General features: G+C 34.9%; 1 protein-coding gene across 4 annotated transcripts in view; it reads left to right on the top strand.

The window, feature by feature from the left end:
* The window catches only part of LOC116293260 (uncharacterized), a 49,788-nt gene that overhangs the window by 476 nt on the left and 32,470 nt on the right, over positions 1 to 16,842 (top strand). Inside the window, exon 1 of one of the 4 annotated variants that reach the window (XM_031700664.2) lies at positions 4,745 to 4,807. The exons of 1 other annotated variant lie outside the window; for it this stretch is intronic. The gene's annotated coding sequence lies outside the window, so the exon portion shown is untranslated. Of the gene's footprint in view, positions 1 to 4,744; positions 4,808 to 7,781; positions 7,858 to 12,537; positions 12,622 to 16,842 lie in introns of those variants that run through there. 2 more of the 4 variants (XM_031700663.2, XM_031700665.2) reach the window with 2 other exon arrangements.

Here is a 16,842-nt window from a genome sequence, read left to right as displayed (position 1 = left end):
TTCAGTAACAAAACTGAGACTAATCACAAATCCTTCGTTAAATTCATCCAACCGGGCGGCATGAAAAACCAGTCACAATAAACAACATTGCGTATAACTGAAAAACTCACGCCGCTACGGACGTACCGTGCTGTGACTTTTCTTTGGTTGAGCCGATCAAGCATGAGCTTTGATTGGTTCAACGATATCGTCAATTTAGGGACCGTGTGACACTTGGCGTGGTATGGCCACACACATTTGCTTAAACCATGGCGCTAATTAGCGCAAACTAAAATAAACGCCTCATTAGTTTTTTTTTTTCAGTACAGTATATTTTAATGAGTCTCCATATAAAGCCTGGTTCACACGAGCAACGCATACGCAAACGCAAGCACAAACGCAAGACGTGGTTCACACGAGCAACGCATACGCAAACGCAAGCGCAAACGCAAACGCAAGCAATGTTCACACGTACAACGCAAATGCAAGTAAATTAAGATACGCATGCGCAGTAGTGATTGTTTATAGTTCACACGTATTTTCCTTGCGTTTGCGTTTGCGTTGCTCGTGTGAACCACGTCTTGCGTTTGTGCTTGCGTTTGCGTTTTCACCGGTTCACACGTTAAAAACGCAAACGCAAACACAAACGCAAGCACAAGAAAATGGAAAATTTTCCATTCCTTGCGTTTGCGTGTGCGTTTGTGTTACTGTAGTTCACACGTAGTTTTCTTGCGTTTGCGTTTGCGTTTGCGTTTGCGCTTGCGTTTGCGTTTGCGTTGCTCGTGTGAACCAGGCTTTACAATACATACTCTCTCTTGCCACGAGGATTTTTTTACCGGGTTCTCCGGTTTTCCTCCCTCCGTACAAATCAGCAAGTGAGTCGACCGTTGTGCGAATAAAATAGTAAATGTAGTGGTAGTGAATGTGAGTGAAAGCAGGCCCACATCAGCGAAAGCTGCAAAAAAAATCAACCTACTCTAGCAATTATGAGATTATTATTAGCTTATTATTAAGAGTGTTAAGCTTGGTTTGTCTGTGATATCATTACACTTTATCTCGGCGCCATACAATAACCTAATTCTACTAAAAAAGGAACGTCGACCATCTTTTTATTGTGCCTATCTTATCTCAGCAGCTATGAAACGTCTAAAAACGTCTAAAAGCCCTCACTCTTGCGTTAAATGCTTTAAATATTTTACGTCTCAATTGCCTTACACTTGAGCAATTCAATTAAGTAATGCTAAAAGGTCCAAGGCTTATCCCTAAAACGTCAGTGATTCAGATTAATGTAATCATAACCAGACATTATTTCTACCTTCTTTTATTCTGTTTATCTCCTGATTCTACGGTTTTTATCCCTTCGCAATTCCAATTAAATCTGTGAGTTAGCCATGCCCTGGCTTAGATTAGCCCAGAGGTTGTTTCAGGGTTTGATCTGTGAGTTAGCCATGCCCTGACTTAGATCAGCCCAGAGGTTGTTTCAGGGTTTGATCTGTGAGTTAGCCATGCCCTGACTTAGATCAGACCAGAGGTTGTTTCAGGGTTTGATCTGTGAGTTAGCCATGCCCTGACTTAGATCAGCCAAGAGGTTGTTTCAGGGTTTGATCTGTGAGTTAGCCATGCCCTGACTTAGATCAGCCAAGAGGTTGTTTCAGGGTTTGATCTGTGAGTTAGCCATGCCCTGACTTAGATCAGCCAAGAGGTTGTTTCAGGGTTTGATCTGTGAGTTAGCCATGCCCTGACTTAGATCAGCCCAGAGGTTGTTTCAGGGTTTGATCTGTGAGTTAGCCATGCCCTGATTTAGATCAGCCCAGAGGTTGTTTCAGGGTTTGATCTGTGAGTTAGCCATGCCCTGACTTAGATCAGCCAAGAGGTTGTTTCAGAGTTAGCCGTGCGCATGCCCTGACTTAGATTAGCCAAGAAGTTGTTTTATAGTGTTCGAGTTTAATTCTAAGTTCAGGTTATATAAAATCATGTGGTCTTTTTTGAAGGCTGCATTTTCTTTTAGATGGCCTAGCCTTTGGTAAAACATTATGTGATGGATGTTCAGGAGCACTGAATATGACAGTCCACATTTTTTAGCGGATTCATTGTGCTGGTGATATGTGAAGTGACATGTTCAACGCACCCAAGCTTAAAGGCTCTCTCTTCTGTAGCCTGCCAACTTAACTGAGATATTTAGTATACGATGCTACTGCCCAAAATCTTATAAAGGAGTCGACATAATTAGTTTACTAGAGAGATATTGTTGTTACCTTTCGCTGATTGAATTTACATCGCCCATAGTGCATTTCAAGCTTGCGAGTTTGATACGCAACAAGCAACAAAGCCTTCACCAACCTTTTTGAAATAGCTGTATACACTCAATTTCAAAAGAATAAGACGTTTGCATTATGGCATCATTTGACTCCCACTACCAAGATGCTTCGCGAATTTTCTTTCCTATTCGAATTTGTACTCCCTTATAGTAAGACAATTGGTGCTAATTGACTGAACACTGAGTGAGAGTACAAGGGAGTCTGGTCCTAATGTAGAATTCAAAACTTTGACGAAAATTAAGCTGAATGGTATTCCGGGAACTGACATGATTATTCTCTTATGCATTAATTTGAGATAGATAGTCGATATATATATATATAATATATATATATATATATGTATGTATATATACACTTTGCCGAGAGATAAAGACTGCATACAGACTTTTCGAAACGGATCGAGCCATTCATAATTCATTTCTAACATTTTTCTCTGCTAATGACTTTTTTAATTTGTCTGCTTCAAAGTCAACATTGGCATTTTAATTAAAACTGAATAGCTGCCACGTGACTCTTTCTCCACAGGGATACCAACCGCGGTTTTTGTATCGTTCAGTATTGCCATTACTGATAGCCTGCCGCGCAGACGTTTTTAGCGCCGACACTAAAAACGTCTGCGCGGCAGGCTACATTACTGAATGCTTGACTATCGTTACAGAATAACAAAGGTTTAATTTTTCAGTTAATTTAACCCCCAAAGGCTCTCCACTGCACTACAGGTTCCTCGGTGTCTACATTTACAATGAGAGATCCCATGGAGCCTAGGGGTTGAAACGAAGTACGAAGAATAATTAATTTAAATGTATTTAAAGTCTAAAGATTTAAATCTACACATTAACACCTCTGTACTTCTTTATAACAAATGTAAAATCTCCAAGATCTTATTTGTTAATTTCTGAGATCGGACTGAGAGCTGGAACAAAATTCAGTCTATAACGAACGATGTGGTTTGGATTTCATGGAAGCCAAGATTCTTCCCTAGTTCTTCCCTAGTTTCTTCTAGACGCGGATGTATTGCTGTTTTTCAATCATTCCCAAGAGAGTAAAATGACAAACAAACAAAACAAAACAAAGCAAAAGAAAAAAGAAAAAAAAACCGCGGTAATTTTTTCGTTGAATTCAGCTAAGATGGATGGTGACTATGACGGCATGTGCAAATGATGAATGATACTAAATAGCCCAACCTATGCCTCTGCTTTCATGAAAGATAGCAACTACGACTAATTTCTGTCCTTAGACTTCTGAAGAACGTCGCATAAAATATGGATGAAGGTAAGCATCTCCACAAGCTAAGCCCTGTGGCGAGCGACTAACTTTGCGCATTGTCTTTTTAACAATAGTCCCAAAACGTCTCTAAACCTACCTTTGTTATGTTACGATCAATATAGACCCCTGCTTCCTTGAACATCTGACTAAACTGAATATATAATTATACAACGATATGGCACTGCACATACTCTATACTAACTGATAAAGTTTGAAGATAGATTTTAACTTTAGAAATTTCTTAATGGTCGAGAGGGATGGTAGGAAAAAATGTTGTGAACGCTTAAAAACAACACGTGTTTTTTTTTTTTTTTTTGTCTATTCTTCTTTAATAATAAAAATAAAACGTCCCAATCGTTTTGCTACTATAAAACTATAAAACTATACATAAAACTATACTAAAATTTCTTAATGGTCGAGAAGAATGGCAGGAAAAAATGTTGTGAACGCTTAAAAACAACACGTGTTTTTTTTTTTTTTTTTTTGTCTATTCTTCTTTAATAATAAAAATAAAACGTCCCAATCGTTTTGCTACTATAAAACTATAAAACTATACATAAAACTATACTAAAATTTCTTAATGGTCGAGAAGAATGGCAGGAAAAAATGTTGTGAACGCTTAAAAACAACACGGGTTTTTTTTTTTTTTTTTTTGTCTATTCTTCTTTAATAATAAAAATAAAACGTCCCAATCGTTTTGCTACTATAAAACTATAAAACTATACATAAAACTATACTAAAACTATACTAAAATTTCTTAATGGTCGAGAAGAATGGCAGGAAAAAATGTTGTGAACGCTTAAAAACAACACGGGTTTTTTTTTTTTTTTGGTCTATTCTTCTTTAATAATAAAAATAAAACGTCCCAATGGTTTTGCTACTATAAAACTATAAAACTATACATAATCAGCTTTGTGAACTGTCGGACTAAATATATATATACAAAGATTTGACCACGTACTTTACCCGAGAAAGTTTATTCGAGAAAAAACTGAGTAGGGCTGCCGCAGGAAAAATGTTGATTTTGCATGTCAGTGTTCAATAGTCTGGGTGCGGGAAAATTATAATAGCTATCCTGCTGGCTTCTTTATTTTTTTCCTCAATTGAGAGAGAGAAGGGAGCTAGGCAGACTCTGACAGCAGGATGCTATATAATCGTTGTCAAGGACTTCAATCTTCCAGCCTCTTTTTTGTTACGTGCATAACATAACCGGACCATGAATTTTCAGTCTTCTCACCACGAAGGTAAGATTAAGTTTACATAGGAGATTTAACTTTAGCCTAAAAATGTTAATTCTTTACTCAGATCCATCTGAGAAGATTAGGTGAAGATTAAGAGCATTAGTCACTGCCTTAAATTATTTCAAACCCTGTCTGGCCTTGTCGGTCTCCATATATTTAAATGAAGACGTGTTTGTGTGTGTGGTGTTTGTTTTGTTATAAGTTTCACTGAAAATTTTCTTCAGCAAAAGCCAGAAAATTCACATTATCGTTACTGTCAAAGAAATATATTCATTTGAACTGAAACTGCTTAGAAATGGAAACACTTGAAGCCAAAGTCATTGCAGTGGCATTACGGTATCTCAGGCTCTAGACACGGCATCCGTCTAATACGAGTATACACTTTGTTAGGTCTTCCCTTTTATAACAGGGTTTTACCTCCGGGTTTCCTTTCTCCGCAAAATCCAACATGTATACGAGTTTCCAATTTGATCTGAGAGTCAGCCAGCGTTCACTGACTTAGGTTTTTTCAGGCTTCGATAAAAATTAATATAAATAACGCTAAACATAAATAAGGTAAAAAATGCAATAAAACATACCTATTTTCTTGTACCATTTGCAATCATAACATTTAATAATTGCTTCTTCATCTGGTTCAATTCGTTTTCATTTTTACTTCCACGATTAATTTTTGCAGACATTTAGTCTTTTCAAGTTTCAATGCAATTGACCTGTTCTATCAGTAATTAGTATTGGAATCATCTCAAGGTTTGATAGCTTCGTTTAATAGACAGCCATCGATTTATTGAAGAAATAAAAAACGTGCGCGCGTGCTCTGTGCAGTTATAAGTTAGGAGAATCACGCCGCGTAGCGGAGTGCTTCTAGACACTTCTCGAGTGTTCTGCCACTGCATTCACTGCATTCACTGCACCAAATTTGGTTTCACCGTTTCCCGTTGTCCCGTTTCAATCCTTGTCATCTCAATTTACTCGTTTCATTTCTTTAATTTTCTTCCAGGGACAAATTCAAATTTAATTTGTTCTTATTTTCCCTTCTTGCAATCTATCATTTCATGCTATTTTGGGTATTCTGCCGGAATGCAATATCTCAACGGCGTAACGATTATTGATGAGGTTGCGGCATGATATCGTAAGAATCGTCAAGATCATAAGCTCAAATGTAACTCAAGCTATGTATAAAACGGTCAATGTATCCTAAACACATGCACATAATATCTTATAAGTCTAATGCTTTACTGATACCGTCCTCTGTCAAGATTTCCAGCCGAAAATACTGCGCGCAAGCACTCAGAATAAGATATTTTAAAAACGCAAAAAGAAATCTACGCGCTCTTTTGTAACTTTCCTTTCAGTCCTGTGAAGTTGGTGGTTGAAAAATTTTCGTAAACGATATTTTTGTTTTCAAAATCAGGACGGCTTTTTTTTGTAATCGCGATTATTTTTTATTCAAATCATATTCATCACTTTTCATACTTTTAAGAATTCATTTTTTCAAATTATTTACCAAAATTTGAATATTGAAGGCAAAATAGCAAATAAAGAAATAAGTGATACTGAAAAAGCGGAGAAAAAATGCCGGAATTCAGGTGAAAATCGATACACAATATAGGCTCCTTTTAGTAATAGCCTTTAAGTGCTTCCCCTCGAAAAACAAGGACTTTTTTCGTAATTGTCTGGCTTTGCATTGTTTTGTTTTTTATCGCACCGTCTGCGAAACTGGATGGCGCTGATGAAAACCTCGGTTAACTGATACGCGCCTTTTTAAGATCTCATTAAGATCAAACACGAACAGTTATTCAAATATAATCGTATGTACCGAAAGCGGCATTTTTCTGGGAATAACTAAGCTCCATCTTCCTCTGGATCTTCCACTTCCAAATTTTTCTTGATATATTGATTTTACCGTCATTTCAACAAAGCGAAGCGTGAGATTTTAACAAAAAAAAGTTAGTATTTCAAGAAAGTTCCACGATTCAGGGGAATAAATCTTGAAATATAACTTTTTCTTTGTTACAATTTCACGTTTAGCTTGGTTTTTGCACGCACATCTTGAGAATCTTTCTTCTCTTCTTCTTCTTCTTCTTCTTCTTCTTCTTCTTCTTCTTCTTCTTCTTCTTCTTTTCTTCTTCTTCTTCTTCTTCTTCTTCTTCTTCTTCTTCTTCTTCTTCCGAATTGCTTTACAGGCCAGTTATAGCTATTTCCCTTTCAGATGCGTATGCAGATAAAATTTCAATTCAAAAACCTTTTTTTTTCAAAATGATATTTTTATGCTGACCCCAAGCAGAAGGATTATACAAAAGAAACACCTTCACAAAACCTCGGGAGAAAAAAGCCGTGTGATTTTGATTGTGTTCAATTTTAACTGACCTAATTTGCAAAATAATTAAGGGCTTCTTCCAACTAAAGAAATATCTAATCTACGATTCGTAGTTTTCTTTAATTTTTCTAAAATTTATTAGTGTCGAATTTTTGCATATCTTTTCCTTTTTTACTGCGTTTTTGCTTCTTTTTATTAAACGCTACGAAGTTAAAAAGTATCGCTTTTCCCCCTCGATAATAAGGTTGTCTTTGAAATTCAATTAGCCTCATCGTTCGGATCTGTTAATGAATTATTGACAAATAATCTGTTGAAATAACGGTGTCATGGATGATTCTGGTTGAAAGATAACGAGCGAAAATAGGGATAATCTTTTACTTTGGTCTAAACATTTCCTTATTCTCTTAAAAATAAAAAAATGCGCCATGTTTGCCATGTTCAGATTAGCTTTTCGCGCTGTAGTCAAGCTTCAGATCAGGGATCTACATAAACAAATGCATTTACACAGTCCCAATTACTGCAGGACGTATGATAAGTGAGAGAAAACAATTGCCCCCACAATTACCAAAATACTTCTTGAACAATTTAGGCTGAAAGACAGCTGTTTAATTGGGGATTCGGTTAATCGAAAGCTCACGGCGTGGAATTTTGTCTATTCAGAAGACGCGTACTTATGAACTCAATACGCTGTCGTTACAACAAATCAAGGTTTCCTACTGAACTCGAAGGAAAACAGGTATGAGGAAGTCTTGTATCGCTATTTTTAGTGTAGTAAATCTAAATACATTGATTATACCAATTCCTGAACGCCTATCTCGCGTGTAGATGTAACCGAATCGATGATATTCTTGACATACGGAACTGAGAATGTTTACTCTTAAGCAACTAGCCATCGAGGGCTTTTCAAAAGTTGTGCTTGAACGAGCTCAAACTAACGTCTCTACAACAAACAAACCAAGTTAACTGTTTGCACTTTTCAAGGGCTTCATACACGTCATTTTTTTTTTTTTTCCATAATTTTCAAATTTTTTGTAAGTATGGTTGTCGACCATTATTCTTTAAAAAAACGATCTTACATAATTATTTTGTAAACCAAAATCTCTTACACGGATAATAAAGCTTCGTCACAAAAACCTCTTCAATAAACGATAATTAGAACCCGTTAGTAATAGTTTTTTTCCACTTGTGTTAAAAAAATGTATCCTTTTTCTTTTGCGATGAATATGTAACACACCATTATGCAAAAATTTTCGCAAGCTCCGACAGTCGTGAAATAAGATTACCGCAATAAGTTCTTATTTTTTGGTCGATACAGTTAAGCGGCTTTCAAGGTCGATGTCATAATATATAAAGATATAAGTGTTGACGGGATGGGATTCTAGAACCGAATCTGCGAACATCACAATGAAAATCAAATTGGTTGAACTAAGATAAAGATTTGCGGGGATTTAGTACTGGTCGCAAACGTAACAACTTTGGAATGACACGAATCAAGAAATCTACCGCAAAATAGGATTTACAAACAAAGTGATTTTTTCTTGCTACCTTTGTTACTGGCTCGACTAGATAGATAGATTACACAATTCGTCAGGTTTTGGTTCAGGATAAATTTCTCGATGGAACTGAGGGAATTTATCTGTATTTGGAAACTTAACTATTTGAGTGTTTTTATGACAGCTTCATTTGGTATTGATATACCACAAACAAGTTCATTAACATGAAAAAATGTGTATATTGATAGTGGTTAAAGGACCAGACTAGTTTATAGGCTGACAATATTCTATTCCTACGACCGTAAAAAAGAAAACCCAATAAATTCCTTTAGTCCTTTTAGTGGGTGAATAAATTTATCATAAATACGTAAACGGGTTTCCAATTTGCCCCACTTTCACTCAAACACTATACTGCCACCGACTGCATTCAATATTATATGCGTACAACTCTCAATTCACATGATGCTGGATTCGGTACAGGGAGGAAGACCGTAGAATCTGGAGAAAATCCTCATGGCAAGAGATAGCATAACACAAACAAAAAAACTCAATTCACATGCTGATTTTTTCGAGGGACGAAAAGTGGAGCAGAACCTGGAGAAATCTAAGTGGCATGCATGGGATAGCACAACCCGAGCAACCCACGCATTACCCGGATCACATCACCCGTTCAAAGGAATGGGATGCGAAAAAAATTTTTTTATTCAAAACCTCTATTTATAACCTTTTACTCAGTAGATCAATATTTTACAGCGCGCAACCATTTGGTATTAAGAAGGTGTTAGGCACTACATTTTTCTTGGTTTATTTAACTAGTTCATTATATTGGTGCCAGAGATCGAAATTGTGACTTGAATCAGTGGGACATCTAGAAACAATTACAGCAAATGGAACATTTCTTTCAAATAATCATTAGACAACTTGGAATACAATGTTTTGTTTGAAATAACATTCGCATATCGTCATCTTTTTCCTCTTATTTTTTCCTCCTTTTTACGTTATTTAAAACTGAAAAATTCAAATGAATACCTACTTTGTGAATCCCAATTCATAATGACTTTGCATAATTTCTAGCGATAATCCTATTCTACATTTCCGACTAAGTTTTCATTGTTTTAAGCCTTAATTCATATAGCTTAATTTAGCTGAAACTTTTAATATATGGGTAAGCTTTTTTCTCGTTTTTCCTTCTCCTTCTCCTCCTCCTCCTCTTTCCTTATCGTCTTCTCCTGCTTTCCCTTTTTAACTTCTTCTTTTTTATCCCTTTTTTGTTCTTGCTCTTCTGTTGTATTTCTTCATTCACATTATTTTAGACTTCGTTGTTTTTTTATGTACTTCCTTTTCCTGTTTGCATCGTTTTTTTTTTTTTGTTTTTTTTTTTGTTTTTTTGTTTTTTTTGTTTGTTTTTTTGTTTTTGTTTTTGTTTTTCTACTTTTATTCTTTACAGTTGTCATACATTTTCGCCTCCGAATTTATTTTTTATATCACCTCATTCATTCGCTTTTAATTTTGCTTCTGGAAAATTGCTTATCCAGTTTTCTGTTGTTCAAACGCTTCACTTTAATGAGCTCCTCGCTGTGTTTTTCTTAATCTTTGTCTGTTTGGCTCACTTTTAAGCTGATAAATCAGAGTTTGAAAAATTAAAGATAATGAAAGAAGCTTTTAGAAAAACTCCTTTTTTCAGTCTCGTTAATTAGTTCATCTATTTCTTTGTCACACGTAAACACAGCGGTATATATTTTTGCAGTTAATCAGAGATTTTTAAGAATATGTAAAGCGAAAGGAGCTGTTAGACAATTTAGAGGAATTCCTTGAAATAGAAGGAGAAATGCCATTTTTTTCGAAACATTGTAAATATTTTTATTGAGACATGGGCTTTTCAAAACTGCAAACTACAGACACTCAAATACTTAAAAAAGAGGGGGGGAAATTTTGCGAGAAAAAATTGCTTAAAAATGAAACCTAAACCACATTTTTGATAACTATCCAAGCACACACACACACACACAAAAACAACCATAAAGTCGAACGTTTTGTTTAGTTTTGTGTAGTTGAATAAGCAACTTATGAAAACACCTTTTGTATTTTTCGTATCACTTCATTATCTTTAGTCAGCGAAGGTAATCTCTCATTCAGGGTCGTTTGGCAAGAGTTTAATCGAAGACCGAATTTTGTATCAAACCTCCCTTGGAGACATCTATAGTAATTGCTACATCAGAGCGTTTGAAACACATGACATTTAAATGAAATGGGTTTTTTTTTTTGGCGGCATATAGTAATAAGTAGAGATGAGTAGAGTGGAAATGTTTATCTACACTAGGTCTTCCAGGTTTTTATCTGAATTGCCCAGTTTTCCTCCCTTTGTAAAAACAAAAAAAAACAATTAAAAAAATGAGAGAAAAAAAAAGAAAAAGAAAGAAAAATAAACAATAAATGAATAAATAAACAAAACAAAACAACTACAACTACAACAACAAAACAAAGCAAAACAAACAAACAAAAAAAAAACGAAAAAAAAACAAAAACAAACAAACAAACAAACAAAAAAAAAAAAAAAAAAAAGAGACCATTTAAAAAAAAATGCTATTCCACTGAGTTCATATGCAGCCCGTAAAGCCTTCCACTGCAATGTAAAGCGCATCGAGAGATTGTGAAATGCGCTATAGAAGAACCCCATTATTATCATTATTCTACTTTTCCTGTCTTCTTGGACTGGTGGTAAGGCTGACTTGTAGATAGAACACACCAATCCGAAGTAAAGCAAATATAATAGCTTGCACACTACTGACTATTATGTAGATGAACCCAGTAGCGCTTGTTTTGTTATTCTGATTTCTGCTTTTGTTTTCCGATCTCAGAAGTTACGCCCTCGTGGCTGGTGTTGTAGGAGTCGTCAATTTTGAGGCACGAAACCCAATCAATTGTTCGCGAATCACGCACATTTTAAACAAACTTTTCCCATATGCAGCTACTCTTCACCAAAGATAAAATCTAACTCTAGCACTGGCTTGATAGCTTAAGGAATATGAAGTAGTGTTTTGACTACATAAAACCAAATTTAAAACAAGCAATTAATTAAAGCTAATTTTAAACCAAATATATCAAAACGAACTTCAATACATTTTCTTCTAAGAAAGTTTTTTTTATACCTATTAAATAAGTAACTTCAGTATCGGTTTGACTGCCGTAAAAAAACTAGAGACTTAACTAGCATTCATGTATCGAAAAACCATTCATATATTTTAGCACAAGTAAATATAATAAATAATGAAGAGAGAGTTTTGTTTTGTTTTTCAATTTGATTCATCTCTGCAAGCGGCACAAATCGACAAACAAGCGTGCGCATGCGCGCTATATTCACCTGGCCTCGGTCGTACGAAGCCTGGATAGCACTATGAAAACTTTCAAAACATCACTCGTACTATAAATTCCGAATTGCACTCGAGATCGTTCGATTTCTTATACAAACTCATTTCGTACACATTGTCAATGCAACCTTTTTTTACGGTCATAGCAAGCAGACACGTGTAAAAAGTACGAAAACTACAATACATTATTTAATCAATATTAGAGATACTTAGGATTGAATTAAGCGTTCCTAATATTTTATATTAAAAGACCTTTTCTAAGGGAATTTCTTAAGCCTTACTCGATATCACTAATTTGACTTCCCTTAAAAGGTGGTCTGAGATGGCTTTTTTGTGGTAATTTTCACGCAATTGTTTTACGCGTTTTTAAAGTAATATAGAGGATTTCGTTCAAGTGGCTTTTATATTCAAATCTTCTTTTCTTAAAAAAAAAAAAAATTATACATTCTTGGTAGTTTTCCAAATAAGATGAATCGCAGTATACTAGTGGTTAGTTTAATAATTCTTTAGTAAATCAATAGATAATTTAATTAGCTTAGAGGGCGTATATATTCGCGTCGGTGAAAATCCACAAATCCCGCGGTTTGAGCTGAATAATTAGCATAGAAATCGTTCCTCACGACTTTACGAAAATTGAAGGTAAGGGAAAATGAAAAATTCTCCTGTTAACACCTCATGTATAAATATGTATGTATATTTTCTTATCAATCTAGTGGTGAATCTTTATCCGTTTGTTTATCTTATCAAATTGTCTTTACATACATTTTTACACGGCATCCTAATATTTTATATAACAGCGCTAAAAAAAATGCTACGACAGACAGAGCCAATGAATGTCGTATTCAAAGGACTTTCTCGTAAATTAGTATATGTAAAAATACGCCGTTTTGTAAAAAACTCTTTTTTAAATAACTGATGGTTCTGCAGATTTTTAAAACCTAAAAACAATAGCAGCACTTACTGAACTGGTACTGAACCAAAAATCTATGAGTACAAGTTTGACGAGTTTAAGTTTTCATGGGTTCTGTTTTTGAAATTTATGGTCGTTTTGACACATTTTATGACATTTTTATAGGCTATTATATTAGCGGTAATGAAACAAGTTCTTTCTTAATTTGGACATTTCTGTAGTAGTGCCCTGATTGTTTTAACTGCAAGAGGAATTGGTTGTTTTGGATTCTGTTTTACAGTCGTTTTGACACATTATATGACATTGTTATTGTTGACAGAGTGGTCAAAACTGTCTTTAGTTGTTTTAATTATGACAGGAGCTGCTTTGTTGTGGATCGATTCTGTTTTGCAGTTTATGGTCTTTTTGACACACGCATTTTATAAGACATTTTTTATATAATAAAAAGATATAATATATAATATAACCGCAGTACAGATATATAGTTTATATATATTCTCATATAATAATAATGGCAGGTTACATATATACATATAAATTATGGTAAAAAATGTTTTCTAAGTGGGGCATTTTGATAGTCGTTTTCCTATTGTTTTAATTCAAGAGCTACTGTTACGTTGTGGTTGCTGGTTGAAGGTTTATAGCGGTTGTTTTGACACATTTTCAATGTCATTTTTATTGACTGGTTGTGGTCAACTAAAATAGGAAAAAAACGTTTGTTATCGCTATTCACCGTACAAATACAGCATTGGCGCAGTTCAAGGGGGTCGAACTGAAAGCGATTGAAGGCCTCTGGCAGCTGCTACACAGACCCTTCAGCGAAGCTCTAACCAGTTTGAGTTAGTGAGGGTTGATTTGAGAGGAGGAAAGAAAACCTGAAAGATGGTCAAGATAGTCATGTTACCGCTAGCGATTCTTTGTCTGAATTGTTCGACTTATCCTCAGCAACATCCAGACTTTCCTCTGAACGGGCTCGCGGTGGAGTGATGTATAGCTCTGTTGAAAGAAAAAGTATACAGTCGTAGACATATAGAAATATGTCCCTTCTTAGAGCGCTGCTTTGGATGTTTTCCCACCTCAGAAACTCTAGATGTTTGAATAAGTGAGGGTTGATTTGAGAGAAGGAAAGAAAACCGGAAAACTGGGAAAACCGTGGGAGCCAGAAAGAGAACAAAGCAACTCAGCTCACATAGGGTGATCAATTGATTGAGATTTAATAAAATATCCTAATACACGATTGTTTAAATTACAAATGCGATGGCTTTGTTGTGGATTCTATTTTGCAGTTTATGGTCATAGTAGTTGACTCATTATATTTTATATTTAACGATTGATTACATTCAAGCTAAATTACTTTCTCAAGAAAAGACATTCCTCTAGTCGTGATACCTGATATCCGAACTTTATCTATGCAAAATACTTTATACACAAAAATTTCTGTACTTTCCACCTTCACAAATGTAGAGCCTTCTCCAAAATGGCGGTTGCAAATTCAAATGATTTAAAATTGAAATTATAAACAAGCTCTACAAATATCACCTTTACTTTAGTAAACCCTACGAAGAATTGTTATGCAGGTGCTATATCGGCCGAGAATTGAATATTTACGTTTAAGATTTACAAATTTTTTTACAAATTTACAGAAGTTTGTATGACTGGAGGTATACGACATATGTTTTTTTATTAATTTTGAACTAAAGTTTTCTCGGCCAAAATATCACCTGACAAATGGGTCTTCGAAATAATAAGAGAAAAACGGAGAGACAACAACAACAAAAAATCGCCGCCTGGTCTAGCACAGTTTTTCAGTTAGCTTAATTTTAACTCATGGCAGTCATTTTGGAAAATGGTCGAACATTGTCTCCCTAAAGCAAGTTTACATGGTTATCAACCATTAAGTCTTAAAAATAAGAGTCTTTTTTTTCACAGTAAAAAGCTAGAATATAATAGGGAAAATAATCTACTATCCATTGGAACATGTCATAGTTAGCTAAAAGCTAGCATAGAAGCCTAGAGTTGATCATCAAATATTGTCCTTTTTAAAAAAAGCAAGTAAAACAAGTTGTGTATAATTCAACGCCATGAAGAATTTCAATACCACCTGCACATTTTAGATATTAGATCTAGTGGGAGTCATCTTGTTTATAAGTAATATAACAATAAAAAAAAGTCGAAATAATAAGAGAAAAACGGAGAGACAACAAAAAAATATCGCCGCCTGGTCTAGCACAGGCAGCCCAGTAGACTCCTGACAGGACTAATATTCTCAATGCAAACTATATTTATTTGTTCAAAAATGTCAAAATTGCGGGCCTTTTTTGATTAAGGTAATACTTTAGTTTTTCTTGGATAACACCATAACCAAATAAAAGGATAATTACTATTGTTTGGTGGCTGAGTATAAAGACTGAGAATCGATGACAACGAAGGAAGATTTAAGCTTTTTTTGTTACAAACAGATAATACAAAAGGAGAGTTATAAAGAGAGAGATGAACTGAGCGTACACAATTAACAAACATATTTGAGAAACATATTTTTGGCTTCGAATTGTTTGCACAATATTTATACATTATTCTAGAGTGCTTTTCGTTTCACTCCAACAATAATTATTTTAATTTTATTTTTATTTTTATTATTTTATTCATTATGCTTCATTCTCTATGTCTTTCAGTTCTGTTCCTGTTCCTTTATTTCCTTTTCTCTGTCTATTCGTATTCGCATATTTCTGTTTTTGTTTTCTGTTCCCATTCGATACTTAATCATCATCATCATCATCATCATTCTTATTATTATTATAATCATCATTTTCATCAGTCTTAGGCCCTGGCTAAACGAGGAAAAAAGTTTCCAGAAACACCGCGCGCATGTTCCCCGATGATTCCAAGTTTAGCCACATGCAAAACATTGCTACGTGCAACAAATTTTGCTTCCAAGACGCAAAAATGTTTCTACTGTGCTGCAGAAACTTTTCATGCTTCCAAGACGCATGGAAACAATGTTTCCCAATGTTTCCTCGTTTAGCCACGAAAGTCAACATTCTAAAAGTTCGTTACTTAGCAACGCTAGCTCTATCTTTAAAGTGCGCATGCGCTAACCGATATTGAGTAAACATGTTTCCCGATGTTCCCTGACAGTTTTGCCACCTTTGGAAACATTTAAGAAACGTGTTTCTGGAAATATGTTTCCTAGTTTAGCCAGGGCCTTATAGATCTTATTATTCTAATCATTCTCACCTTCTTATCATTAGTATCATTAATATCATTAATATCCGTAATATAATTAATATAATTATTATCATAATTATCATTAATGTCATTATTATCATTATCATCATTATTACTAGGGAAATTGTGAAGACATTGTGGGACTGTTTTAATATGGACCAAATCTACTTGGGTGCAATGTTTACCCATTTCAGACCACGTGTCATTCTCTTGAGACTAAGATTCTTCGTTTGAGTTGTATCCATATTCATGTGTCTTCTCATGTGCAGCCGTTAAACAAAGGAATAATACTTTAGGGAATGACTGTGGTCTGAAATGGGAAAACAGTGAATACGGTCTATTTCAAAATATGTATGCAATGAAATGCCTGCTCGAAGCGAATTGTCGTGTTTTTGTCTTGCCCTTGAACACCATCAAACGTGACGCATTATATAAAGCTATGCACCTGCTTGACGATCTCTTAGCGACAATTACAAGAACCTAGCTACTGTCAATATATTGTGACTTCAAGTCTTTCAGAGAAACGCTTCACGGAAAAATAACTTCCTCGCCGCTTTGACAGTGTATTGTAGTGTTTAAATCCAATATGTTAATGCCAATGACCTTGCTCATTAAATTAATTCGTTCCATTGCACTGGGGTAAAAACCAGAGTCTCTTGTTTATTATATAGGTTTTTAATATTTCAAATTCAGTCAAAATACGAAGTATTTGTTGGTGAGCGAGA

Source organism: Actinia tenebrosa, unplaced genomic scaffold, assembly GCF_029948245.1.
Source record: "Actinia tenebrosa isolate PJP-AT-01 unplaced genomic scaffold, QUT_ActTen_1.0 PGA_scaffold5__44_contigs__length_20552954, whole genome shotgun sequence".
NCBI classification, from domain to species: Eukaryota; Metazoa; Cnidaria; class Anthozoa; order Actiniaria; family Actiniidae; genus Actinia; species Actinia tenebrosa.
Note: the sequence above shows the minus strand (reverse complement) of the source record. Positions and strands in the feature narration are given on the sequence as shown.